We start from the raw sequence: 13,139 nt of genomic DNA on the forward strand, positions 1-13,139 counted from the left end.
ATGGCTTCATCTGAGAGACATGTCGCCCCCGTAAATGTTGATGTCATGTGCTAATGGACGGGGCTGAGTGGAGAGAGGGTGTCTCTCTGTCCCCAGCATCGATCCTCCCATGCCTGCAGACATTGATTTAGACTATTGTGTACACTCTGTTGTCACCAAGGGACAGATACATTTAGTGTCCCTTAGTTTTTTTACTCCAAAATAAATACATTCAAATATTTGTTTGGCGGTGTAATTGCCCCCCCAGCACTGTAAAAAGTGGTAGTGATGCATCCTGTCTTTTCCTCCTTATTCCTCTTGGTTATTAACACCAGGCTGACCCATTTTCCAAAAGATAAATAAATAAATAAATCACATATTCACTCACTTGCCGGTTCATTAGATACTCTAGCAGATGCATTGTAATAGAACTGTCCTGCACTAAATCTTAGCTCCATGATGATTATGGCATACAACACCAAATTATTTTCACAATCTCGTTTTAGTCAGTGGGCTATGGCTAAATAACAGCAACACTTTAGTGTTTAATTCAGTCCAGTTTAACAAACTACGTCCTTCAGAACGATCACACAGTTGAATTACCACCTTTCTGACGCTGTTTCAACACGAACTGAACAATATAACAGTCATGAAGGGAGATTTAGAGGCAGGACTGTTGCAGTCGTTTTCAGTAGTGTACCTAATGAACAATGGCAAGTGTGGGTATTGTCCCTGTGGCAAGCCATTTGTGTATTTCTCATATTAGCTGCTGTTGTCTTCATCCCACTAATTTTTATTATAATCTAAGCTGTGGTTTGAATACGGCCTCTCTCTTCCCCTGTAAATCAAAAGCATAAAATTACAGCCCGCGGCACTGAATATCACACAGTACCACACCACCGCACCACGTTTCATTTAAAAGAAAAAAAGAAAAAAGAAAAAAACGACCTTGCCAATTATTGCCCCCATAACCGGAGACTGAGCATCAAGCCTCAGACATAGAATGGCAGGAATTAAATGTTAACGTGCGCCTGTCAAAAATGAGCAAATATGAGGTTGGAAGAGAGTCGTTATCATATTTTAACAGTGGTATTTGGGCCTGTCGACATCTGTCGTCTCAGGTGCCTTCTCGACTGCTAATCCTTTTTTTCCCCCCCGCTACAAAATCATACACGCACGGATCAGACCCAGATCTGTCAGTGGACATCGGCGTGGAAGACTTTCAAAATACTAATTGTACTGTGTGCTGAAATCTGCAGTTTTCTGCACTTTTTTGCAAACAGAAATACAGAGCGTGTTTGTTTATTAGGAGAATATATTTGAGAAAGTGAAACATTCTTTGGCTTCAGTGTCGCAAGTTCAGGCCAGTGAAAGTTGAAGCACAGTACCGCTCTGGATAAATGAGCTCTTCTTTGTGCATTCATGTGGGACTGTTGTTGTTGGTTCTTGTTTTTACTTGCTCCCTTCCTCTTGTTTTCATTACAGCTGGTGAGTTGACAGTGTCAACAAAGGTGGGCGTCTGACATTGTTACTTCTTCACCTGCTTAAAGCAGTCGAGGGGGGAGGTCGAAATTTCAGATTTGCCTCCTGATAAGCGACCTGCGGATGCACGTCCTCGAAAATGTGTGGCACAAATATTTGTTGGATAGTTTCCTGCATTCCTGAATTGTGAACATACCTGGCATTCTTTGTGGTGAGCAACAGGAAGATAGTGTTTTGTGGTTAATTTGGCGTTTCTGCTTCACAGCAAGGTTTTGTGATGCAAATCCTCGTGCGTTTGACTGATAAGGTCTGACAATCCGTATTGTTGTATGCTGAAATGAACAGAACGTCTCGTGACATTTGGCATTTTTTGGGAACAGTCAAAACATTTTATTAGCCTTTCACCGTTCTATACGGCTGGATCTAAGCTACCACAGCGATGCATTAGGAGAGAGGTGACATAAATTACGTTTCTGTTACTATTGGATGTCATTGGCATGTTGGAGGCTTATGGTAGTGTAGCTGTGCAGTGAGACGTCAAAAATCTGTCCCTTCGTATTGCAAATTGAAATGAAAATTATTTCTCATTTAGGATCTGCACAGCTTCAGATGAACTGAGCATTATTTTTATTTCTTTTTTAATCAAGTGCATGTTTTCATTGGGCATTATGGATTCAACAGTACAGTTAGCCATAGGTTCAATACTTACCTCTGCTTTTGGGTCACAGCCTTTGGTTCTGATAAACATCTGACAACTTTTTGGGTTTTCCATTCTCAGACATTTTACAGGGACACTAAGGAGTTAAGGAGAAAAAAAAAATGCTGTTTTTAAGAAAAAGTGCTTTACTCTGGCAGCTCACAGTGGTTTGTAGCCCATACACAAACTGGAGAAAACACTAATTCATTTTTTTTAATAGACACAAAGTCACTACTTAATGTGCCTGTGTGATGGAAGAGATCAGTGAGGGACTGTTGCTTTTTGGATGGAAGTCATATCTTGTCAGCTATCCTGCAGTGTTATGATGCAGCACATGTTTAAAACAATGTTTCCACAAAAAAAAAAAAACCTGTGCCTCTTGTTCTGTGAAGTGCCAAATACATTTTGCACATAGCTTTTTGATTGAAATGTTAAATGTGTGAACATATACCATGTTACCTTGGGCACCTGACATTTGCCATCAGGCTGCGGCGCTTTAGTTTACCGTATCTGTTAAAGATGAGACAACTGCGTTGAAAATCTCAGCTGTGCGGGAACGCTTTCAAATGCAGAGTCAAAGGCAGAGCGCCGAATACGCAATTTGAAACTGGAATACCATCCTGCAACGCCACACATGAAAAGGCCCCTGAATGTTGTAAATCATTCTCTCTTGCATTATTTGACTTTGTAGGAAACTGAGACCAGCAGCAAGCATACTTGGCTAATGTCCGTTGTCCGGTCTTCATGAATTACATGTGTCAGTGAAACGGTTATAATACACATTGTAGAAATGTGCACTGCTAGGACACCTGCACATTAATAGAATCCTTAAAAATAATTCATAAAACCCAAAGACATGTGTTGCAGTGCTATATTGTCCATCTCAGCCAAAATTTGCAAAATTGTGTTTGGCGCAGCCCTCTTTAAACATTATTACTCTACATAGCACCCTGAAAGCACTGATGACGTTCAGTTGCAATTATTGGCAACAAAGTAGAGCATGATGCTTTAGATGTTTGTGTACACCGGGGGTTTTGGCTTTAACGCTGTTGTATATCTTTGCATGGAATTTAAGTAACATTAGCTTTGACTAAGGTGTCCTGCTGCTTTTGAATACGTTTATTTAATTAAAGTATGTGTGACTGCATGCTTTAATCTACTCCAGTGTTGTGAAATTACACAGCATCCTCCTACATTTAATTCTACAAAGCCTTTCCTGAATTTAAAGTGGTAGAAAAAAAGTCAACGTTTACAAATTTCCTCTCTCGACCTAAGGCTGCCATTTCAATATACTGTATGTCACTGTATTATTCTTGTTTATATTTTCATCCAGTAAGGCCAACAGAGATTTAGTCTGATTATTTGAGCGATTATACGATTAAAAGCAGCGCGTACTCGTCAGAAACTGCTCCCGTAGTTGGGATTAATCAAAGCCGACACTCAACATACAGTAAATACTAGGTAATTACCCAGCTGACAGAATGTATGTGTATATGCCTGGACTCTGAAAGAGATCTGTGAAGGAAGTGTTATGTGACACCGTGACCCATGGCCTCTCCCCCTTGCCCTGAACTAAGGCTTGAGCTAGGTAACAGGTGTGACCTGGAGGTTCGGGGGCGTAGGAAGGAGTTCCAGTTGTTAGACAGTAGAATTGAAACTAGATTCAAATCCTATTACTGCAGGTTTTAATATACATTTATTTTTATCGTGAGCTACATATTTTGGCCTTCTCTCTGACAAATTTACAACCGAATCCATGAAACGTTCATATTCATCCACTTTCGTGTCTGATATCTTTGTGAAGTCAGGGGAAATTGGCCGTGGTGGGATGTAAGTACTATCAAATATTTTATTTTCACAGCACTTTCCGCTTCAGTCACTTTGGCCTCTTGGTAACTAAATTGTCTGTTTACAACAATTTGATCTTACAAAAGTAATCACACACAATAGTTAAACATGAGCTTTACCACAACTAGCAACAACAGTGAAATTCATCTTGTAAGTTTATTTTACAAATGGTCAGTTTTTTATGTAGTTTTCTACTCTTGCTCTTTGCACATGTTTTGATGCCTGTCTTTGTGTGCAGTACTTTAGTCATGTGCTATAAAAATAAACTAGATATATAAATTACTTGCCTCATTATGCCGACATACTTTTACTTAAGTAACATGTGTAAGGCAAGACATTTACATGAAATGAAATGAGTATTTTTACTGTTATTTAACCACATATACTTATTCATATTCGTAGCCCACTTGAGGTTGTCCCTGTGCACATGTGTGGACGCCAGTTACATTTGATATTAATATCCTATCAGTATCCAAACACACATGTTAATGCAAGCTGTGTATTCCTCCTTAGTCAAGTAAGCCAGACTGAAGCTACAGGTACTTGCAGTAAAGTTAGCTTGTCAGTGGATAAAAAGGCAGCACTTTTTTTCACAGCTCATACCTGTATAAAGTGAACAAAAGCTTTGGTGCTAAGATGTCTGTCATTTGATTCAAAGCCTGGCCCTTCCTAAGCAACAGGTTTGTGAAAAACATCATTTTTTGTGTCTTAATATTAGTTTTGTTTCTCCAAGTTGAGAACTTCAGCTGCACAAAGTTCAATCCCACTACATTATTTCCAAATGTCACACTCTTTGTGATGAACAACATTGTTCCCCTTTAACTCCATCAGGCATCTGGTCATGTTGTCGTCCCTTAGACAAAACACACACAGGTTTTAGAAGGTCAGTGGAGCCTGATAAAGTGCAGTTTGGGCTGGAAGCCATCTCCAAAAACATCAGCTCTGTCTGTAATCATGGCAGAACAGGTGCCCAGTTGCTTTTTGTTTTAGGACTTGATATAATTTGTGTTGGCATCTTCAGGTCGTGGCTTATACCAGGCACATTTTACAGCTATCAGGCAATAACATTGCACCTACAAAAAGTCAGTATAATGTCATCTGAGTCATGCAGGTGGGTAGATGTCAGAACAAATTAAAGCAGTCCACTGGACCTCTTCTAGTCCAGTGGACTGCAAAAACATCCTGTAGATTCTTATAACTTTCGATTGACAACATTTTTTTTAGAACATATATATTCCTTCATCAGGCACTTTCGTTTTTTAACTGAGGAATAGATCAAGTTGAAGTTTGAGTTCTTTACTCGAGTTCTCATTTATTCCATGTGACAAAACATCAGATTCGTGAGTCTCTAGTTGGAAGACGGTGTGTGATTAAGGAGCAGATTAAAGCAACACTTCGATCTTGTATCAAGCCAGGAGGCAGCTTCTCTCGTCTAAGAGCTGTGAGATTCCATTTCTCCGTTTTTGAGTTTGCATACTGATGTGTTAGTGGTACTTATTGACAAACATGCATTGAACGAGTAAAGCCGGACAGGGGCTTTTATAAATCTGGCAAAAATTTGTTCCTATGCTATGCATATTACTAAAGAACCAGCAAAATCTGAGTTACAGTCAACAGTCAAGCTGTCATTTAGAAGCTCATTTGCACATTTTTGTGTTTCTAATCTTTACTGTGTCAGCTTGTTTTTTTCTGTTGCCATTCCATTTATTCATTGTTAAAATATTCCTGTTTAACCTTTAAAGGCATGTTGACTTTGTAAACATTAGTGATTATCGGAGAAACTGAAGGCTACAGCTTGGTAGATAAGTAGTAAGCTGGGTGCTGACCTTGAAAATGTAAGTCTAATGAGCTGTTAGCTGAGTTGAAGTTATTATTTAGCATTGATGCATATGAAACTATGAATCAGTCGCTTGCAGTACAGATGTTCCTATATGGCCTATTTTATTCACCTAAGTAATGCATGGTAGGTGGTTACGTTTGTTACAGTTTTTCCTGATGCAGTATTCCAGTTAGCCTCTGTGCTACACTTGTTTTCTGATGCATACAAATGAGGACTAGGAGCATGGGTTATGACTCTAATGACTTTACTGTGTCTAAAAGCTGTCAAACTTTGTCCTTTCACCAAAGTGTGTGATTTAGAGGTATGTCTCCTCCTCACAGGCCAGGAGTTCAGCTATTCAGCCTATTGCAAACTGACTTAATGGGCTAAAGCTGCTGGACGCTGTGAATTAATGATGTCAAATATTCTCCTTCTGAACTTGATAGTGGGTGGGGGTTAGACTCCTAACATCATCATCATCATCATCATCCTGTGGGGTCCATAAAGCAAAAAGGCCAAACCAGGACCCTGACGTAAGGCCCTTTTATTGTTGATGTCTTCCAGACCTCTCACCTGTCTCTGTGCTTGTAAAAAGCCCCACCATGCCTTGTTAATGTCTACTTAATAGCTGATTGATGTGGATCAAGTCAGAGATTACGTTAGCTGTTGCTTTTGGTCAGTGAAAAGCCTAAGGGAAGCTAACATAGCAGCATAGAACATGAATGCTATACCAATTTTCACATTGAATGACCAGAAGTTGAACTATTGTCTCAAACCACTCAAGGATTTCATGCTGGCTTGGAGACCATCCTCAAAACTCACGCCAACATTCATTGAGTTTGAATATTTCTGATGTGAAAATAGTGTGTTTTGGCCAAAGACAAAGTCGGCTCACTCATTTTATTGAGACTTCTCATAACCATATTAAATACTAGAGCCTTGGCAAATTTGTGTTGCTTGTGCTTGGCTGTTCACACACTGTGTATGCACTCTGGCCTCAAGTAGACTCTCTGACCCTGAAACCAAAGGCTTCATCTGAGGGGTCTTTTCCAGCTACGCTGCATTCCAGGCTTGATATGTTCTGCTATTTCTCAGGCTCCCACCAACTAACAGAGCAGTAGACTGAATAATAAGTGATGTTGTGGCTGTAGCCTTTAACAGACTTTATATATCCCAAGGGCATTTTGCTTTTAACAACACTAAAGAGTTCTTACTTTTTAAAGAATGCAGCAGTGGGGAGCTTGACTAGCCTTTTATAAATATGCTACAGAGTGTAACATACAGAGAGATTTTCTTTTGGCTTTTGGTGACATTAACAAGCTGTGTCAGTCAGACAAATTGAGTCGTCTTACACAGACATTGTTACTGTCGCGTTCATTGATACCACTCTGATGAAGACTAAATTGCATGTATCCACACTCATTAACTCCGGAGAGTTGTATCAGGGCTAATTGTTACTAATAAGTTTGTAAGAATTAGTATGTCTAGGCAGTTTGTTAGCCTCTGTCTGATAAAACAATTAGTCCCTGGCGAGGTTGAACTAATAAAACCTCCTTTGAATGCCCTTGTACACTTTGTTCTGCACATACTCATTCAGCAAAAAGTATCTGCATCAACAACACGTTTGCTAAATATCGTGTTTCCCTTTTAACAGTTAGTATAAAGTTACATCGTTGTGGCACACGGGCTAAAGCAGCTCCTATGTGGACTGAAACTGGGAGAGCAACTAGCTTGTAATTCAAGATGGGTCACAATCACTGATTTATTAGACTGGTGACAAAATTTCACCAGTCTAATAAATCAGTTTATTAGACTGATCATCAAAACCACCTATAATTTCAAACTCATCTCACCCCTGATCTCTCCCCCTGATTAAAAACGGTGTTCTTCCATATTTAAAGTTGCCAGTTATTGTTGAATAATTGCATTCACATTGACAAGTATGGCTACATGACGTATGCTTGATGTCAGAAAGTGTATGTGAAAGTGGTTGCCATATTATATTATGTTATGATCACTATATGGAGAGGAATCACCAGTAAATTCTCAAACTTGTAAAAATGATTGTTTATTGGGCTGATTTTGCAGTGTGCGATGGTTAGGTAGCGCAAAATTCATTTACTAGAAATTAGCCTGGAAGGTCAGCTCGTCAAATGTTGCTATAGTCATTTCCTGTGAGTGCAGAACTGGCTATGTACAGCTTGAAACAACTCTTCCATGTTGAAATCTATGCAAATACTTACTCAGTGAACCACATGGAAGTATCCAAAATGAGAAACCCGGGACCATTATCCTAATATTTTTATGCACTGGTGGATATTTGTCCCAAAACAACAAGGCATGCATAATGTATCTTTTTTTTCCATTTCTGACATTTAATATTTTGCTCTAAAACTGATGTTTCAAGAGGATAATCTTTTCTTCCTTTATCACCATAAAATGTGGGACAAGTGTCTGTATATAAGTAAAATCTGAATACAAAATCTCCTTTGGAGTTTGGAAATCCTACCTCCTAAAACCTCATCATGAGAACCAGCACAGCTCTGAGCGCCTGAGGCAGGAATAGAAGATGGCCAAAAAAGAGCTAACAATATGTGGTGTGAGATCAAAATCCCCCAGATGAATCCAGTCTCCAGTTTCATTTTGAAGCATGCTGCCTTCAGGCTCCATCCCACAGTTCTGCATATCTGGTGATTAAATCTGGGTGTGGGTGGACATTAGGGCTGGGAATTTCAGGCAATCTAACAATTTGATTACGATTCTTGGAGTCACAACTCAATCCAGACATTATTCTGAATTCATAGTGGATCTTTACTCAATTCAAAGAAAGAGGGACTCTAAATATTTTGGCTTCGTACTTCATTCACTTTGTGCCAAACCGACTCCTCTCCTTTCCTTACTAAGCTGCAAGTAAAACACAACAGTTAAGAGGACTGGTTTTGATGTGTCAATATAGTATGCAGTTCGTTCCTATTTTAAATTATTTTTTGAATTTAAATCAAGCCGTCATCTTTCTTTGAGAGAAGAAAGTAATTTAACTTTTAGCTTTGTGCTGCGGTAAAAGTCATTGCCTAGCAAAGCCTATCATCGGCTCATTAAAATCACAAAGTTGTTACATTGTAGGTCAACATAAGATGATCTACAAAATAAAGTATGCAGTTTGTGCTGTGCTGTGCCCTCTCGGCTGAGCTCTGCCTTTCCGTTGGTCAGCATAACATTAGTAAGTAATGTCGTCATAAAAATCCATTTTTAGCATTTGTGAATTGATTCAAAAGAAGATCAAGGCTGTAATTCTTGAATTGATTTTTTTCCCTCCACACACCCATAATGGGTAAAAGCAAATAACTATTAATTGCAAATACATTACATAACATGTACTTTTAACACTACAAAGAAAGTGACATGCAGTCACGTGCTTTTGAGCACACACCTGCATATGCACACTTTACATTTGCAACACTATCACCATGTATCTCTGTGGAACAGCTGAAAAATATCCCAATGCATCAACAGTGTTTCTCAGCTTTGCTTTTGATCTAGGAGAGTGTTGGCATCATTCCGGCCTTGTGACTGCTGCTCTAGGGGATTCGCTCTGACAGAAAGTCTGACTTTCTGACTGTTACACTGGACAAATGTTACCGAATGGGGAAGCAGAAACTCTCCTCGCGACGCCTGCTGAGAGAGAACATGCATCTCTCTCCATTTTTGTGCTTGTGCTCCACTTTTTTTCTGTCTTTAAAAGTGTTACATGATCTCTAAATTTAACTGCCTTGATACTGAACTCCATATAAGGAATGATAATCTCCTCTTGCAGGATCAATCTGTGGTGATGTATCTGCACAAGTATTTGTTTGTGTTAGGACAAAGCCTCCCTGAGTGGCTGCAGCTACAGCGATGCCAAAACAGTTCTGGCCAACTGAAATGTGTTAAGAGCACTGTTGGCTAAGTTTTAACCTCGCTAACTCTCCTGGACTCACCCTGCATCTTAAAATAACTTGCTACGTGTTGTGCTGAAATCTCTCAGACATACCTTGCTGCTGTTGGACTTGTTTACCATAGCGGTGAACATGAGCTGTGCCTGCTGCTGGACATTACAAGCCTGAATAAGGACTACTTACATACGTGCCTCAGGACTATCTTACACTTTATACGGATGCACCAGTGGACGAGGTAGGATTTTGGAGTCTCTAGCTTCGTTAGGTATATAAGAGGCTATCGGTTACATGACTTTTTGTGCAGAAATGTCTTTGATTTTGCAGAACGTTCTTATTGCATGAATGTTCTCTTTAAATTCTAGTCTCATAAATTTCTAATGAGATGGATGGAGGCGGTGGGTGGGGTGCCTCGCTGCAAATCCACACTTGTTAATGGCTCTTCCTGACATTGCAAAAACAATAAAAAAAAAAAAAAAGTCCCCCACTATTCTGGATTCTTAACTAGGTCACCATGACTCATTTATTTCCATCCAAATGTAAATTTCTTTCTCTTACAGTAAGACCTCTTTTTTTCTAATCTTGCCCTGATTCAATGATTAACTCGGGCAACTTTAATACGCATGTAGCTTCAGGTACTTTAGCCAATTTGTGCAGTGAGGAACATTGTATTAGTTTAACTGCAGTGGCTAATTAGCCTGGCTGACGCGACTGCACATCTCAATGAGATGCTGGTCTGGAAACTACGTGTTTATTTTCTCGTATTTGAGGCGTGGTTTTACAAATGCCTAGAGCCGCTTATTGGGCGCTACGAATGTCTATCAAATGCGCCTGGTAATTCCCATGCTGCCTTGCGCGCGATTCATAGCCAAAGCCTGTTGGTAGCAGAGCAAACACATCCTTCTTGGCAATGAAGTCTTTCAACGCCAAACGTTGCTCTTTTTTTTAAAATAAACTTGCGTTCTAAGCTACTTAAAACACTGTCTAAGGCTGCATCGAACGGTAACGTTAGGTCCGCTGCCATGTTGGATTAACGCACTACAAGCTTCGGTGTCGCGCATAGACGTCGTCATCGTCTTGCTGCCCCCCCCGTTCTGTGATTGGTTCCCTATCTCAGGAGAAAATATGGGCGATGGTTTCCAGACTGCTTTTGCAGCGAGAATGAAATCGCGCGCAAAGCAGTATGGGAACACCCAGGCTAGTGGCTAATAGGAATTTATTGTGGCAGTACAGTGTGGCTACTATCTAATCACAATTATTGTACCATGCGATGCAACTTAAACCACAAACCTGATAGTATTGGTATTCCTAACATTGTGTAGGTCTCCCTTGTGCCACCAAAACAGTTGTGACTCATCCGGGAATGGACATATGCCTTCTGAGGGTGTCCTGTGGTGTCTGGCAACAGAATGTTTTTAGTGGGGGCCTTTGGGTCCTATGGGTTGAGGGGAGGGGCTTCTGTTGATCATTCCACAGATACTTGATCAGTTTGGGATCTAGTAGATGAATTTGGAGGCCAGGTCAACACCTTGTGCTGTTTTTCGTGTTTTTTGAGTTGTTCCTAAACAATTTTTGTGTGTGTCTGTTTTACCCTACATCCTGCTGGGGATGGCTGCTGCCATCAAGGAGTGTCATTACTATGGGGTGGGGGTGTCTGGTCTGGTCTATGTGGGTGCTACATGTCTACGTAACATCCAGCCAGGTCCAAAAGTTTCCCAGCAGAACATTGTATTGTCACGAGATGGTCAATGTTATTTGCTTCTCCTGTCAGTGGTCATAATGTTATGCCTGATCGGTGTATAGTGCAGTATTGGAAACACCTTGTTAAGGTACTTGATTGCCAGTAAGTCTGTGTTTATGTGTTTTTTTCAGTGTTATGAAAATTCCATCCATTGTTGGATTAAACTGAAAATGCTAGTTATGTTGGATTGATACATGCGTAGCTTTACTGTCTGTTGTTCAAGCCCATAAATACAATTTGTTCATGACAGTTTACACAGTTGACAGATTAATGGACACGTTTAGCTAGAACTAATGCAGTCTAATACAACAGTCCTGCCATATGGTACGTTCATGAAGGTCATAATGTTCAGTATTTTGTGAGTGGTGTTCATTTTAGACGTGGGAGTTTGTGGTGCAGCTTTATTATATTGCATTGTACCCACAAAGGCTATTATTTTACCCAACCTATTTGTATAAATGAGAGTCGGCTAAACAGAATGACTTCTCTGTATAATGGATTCCAGTTCAATAGCTTTCGACGTATAACAGGACTCTATAGGATCATGCAATAATTGGAGAAACTTTGGGCATGAAAGCTTGAAGTATAGTTTAGAAAAGGTTTTGCAGAAATGAAACTAACTTTGACACAGTTTTAGTTATCCCTCTTCTCATCTGCATCACGCTTTCTTATGTGTTTTTTTAATTTGTCACTGTTCTCTTCTTTGTTTTCCACATTTGAAACCTTGTAAATGGTGAGCTCTGGTTTAAAACTAATATAACCTCTAATAAAAAGCTGGGATCCTGGAGGTGGAGACATTGGTCTTAACCTGTTCATTACTTTTTGTACAGGATCATTTGTACAGTTTAATTCTATGTTTTATTTCGAAGGTTATTGTTGGACTGCTCTGCCTATGACCGACCAGCACAGAGTATGCTGACAGGATGGATGGCACTGTGTTGTCTGGCTGCAAACAAGAAGTGCATGCAACAGACATGGATGCTGAATAGTGCTGAACTTGTGAAGAAAGAGAAAATAATATTTGCAAAGATTAGAATTTTCAAACAAAACATGTTGCAACCCTTAACAATTTAGTTGCAGTCTTGCAAAACTATCAGTTTTAGACTTGAAGCTTTCAAACTCTGTTTTGTTTGGGTTTTTTCCACTTTTGGATTATAGAATGAACATTAATTCAACAAGACTGCCGTATTAGACTGCATTATATTTGGGTTATTGTGCCGAATAAAATAGCAATTGACTAAAGCTGGGCTCAGACTTCAGAAGTTTTTAAATCCCGCCTCATTTTGGAATCAGGTTGCATCACAACTCTGTTCAGGAAAGAAAAATATATTCTAATCTTCTCTGTATCTCAAATGTGCAAATGTGCACATACTAAAGTATTTAAAAATAATGGTGAAACACACACTGCATGTTGTTATTTAAATTGTTGTGCCACATCAGGGAACATTTAATGCACCACACCACATGATCTCACGGGAAGCTGATGTTAACAGAATACACTGTGGTGTAAGAACTTTGCTTTGCTCTACTGATCCACAATCCAGTCTGGTGGGTGGCAGTTCTGAACCTGCGAGCTGGATTGCTAATCACCAGAAGAAGAAGCTGCAGCAGAAGAAGAGAAACTTGATGTAACTTACTTTG

At 39.7% G+C, this 13,139-nt stretch overlaps 1 protein-coding gene across 1 annotated transcript in view; it reads left to right on the plus strand.

The window, feature by feature from the left end:
• Positions 1-13,139, plus strand: part of peak1 (pseudopodium-enriched atypical kinase 1) — a 110,671-nt gene that overhangs the window by 761 nt on the left and 96,771 nt on the right. The gene's annotated exons all lie outside the window — the stretch shown is intronic.

Source organism: Chelon labrosus (genome assembly GCF_963514085.1).
Source record: "Chelon labrosus genome assembly, chromosome: 11".
Classification (NCBI taxonomy): Eukaryota; Metazoa; Chordata; class Actinopteri; order Mugiliformes; family Mugilidae; genus Chelon; species Chelon labrosus.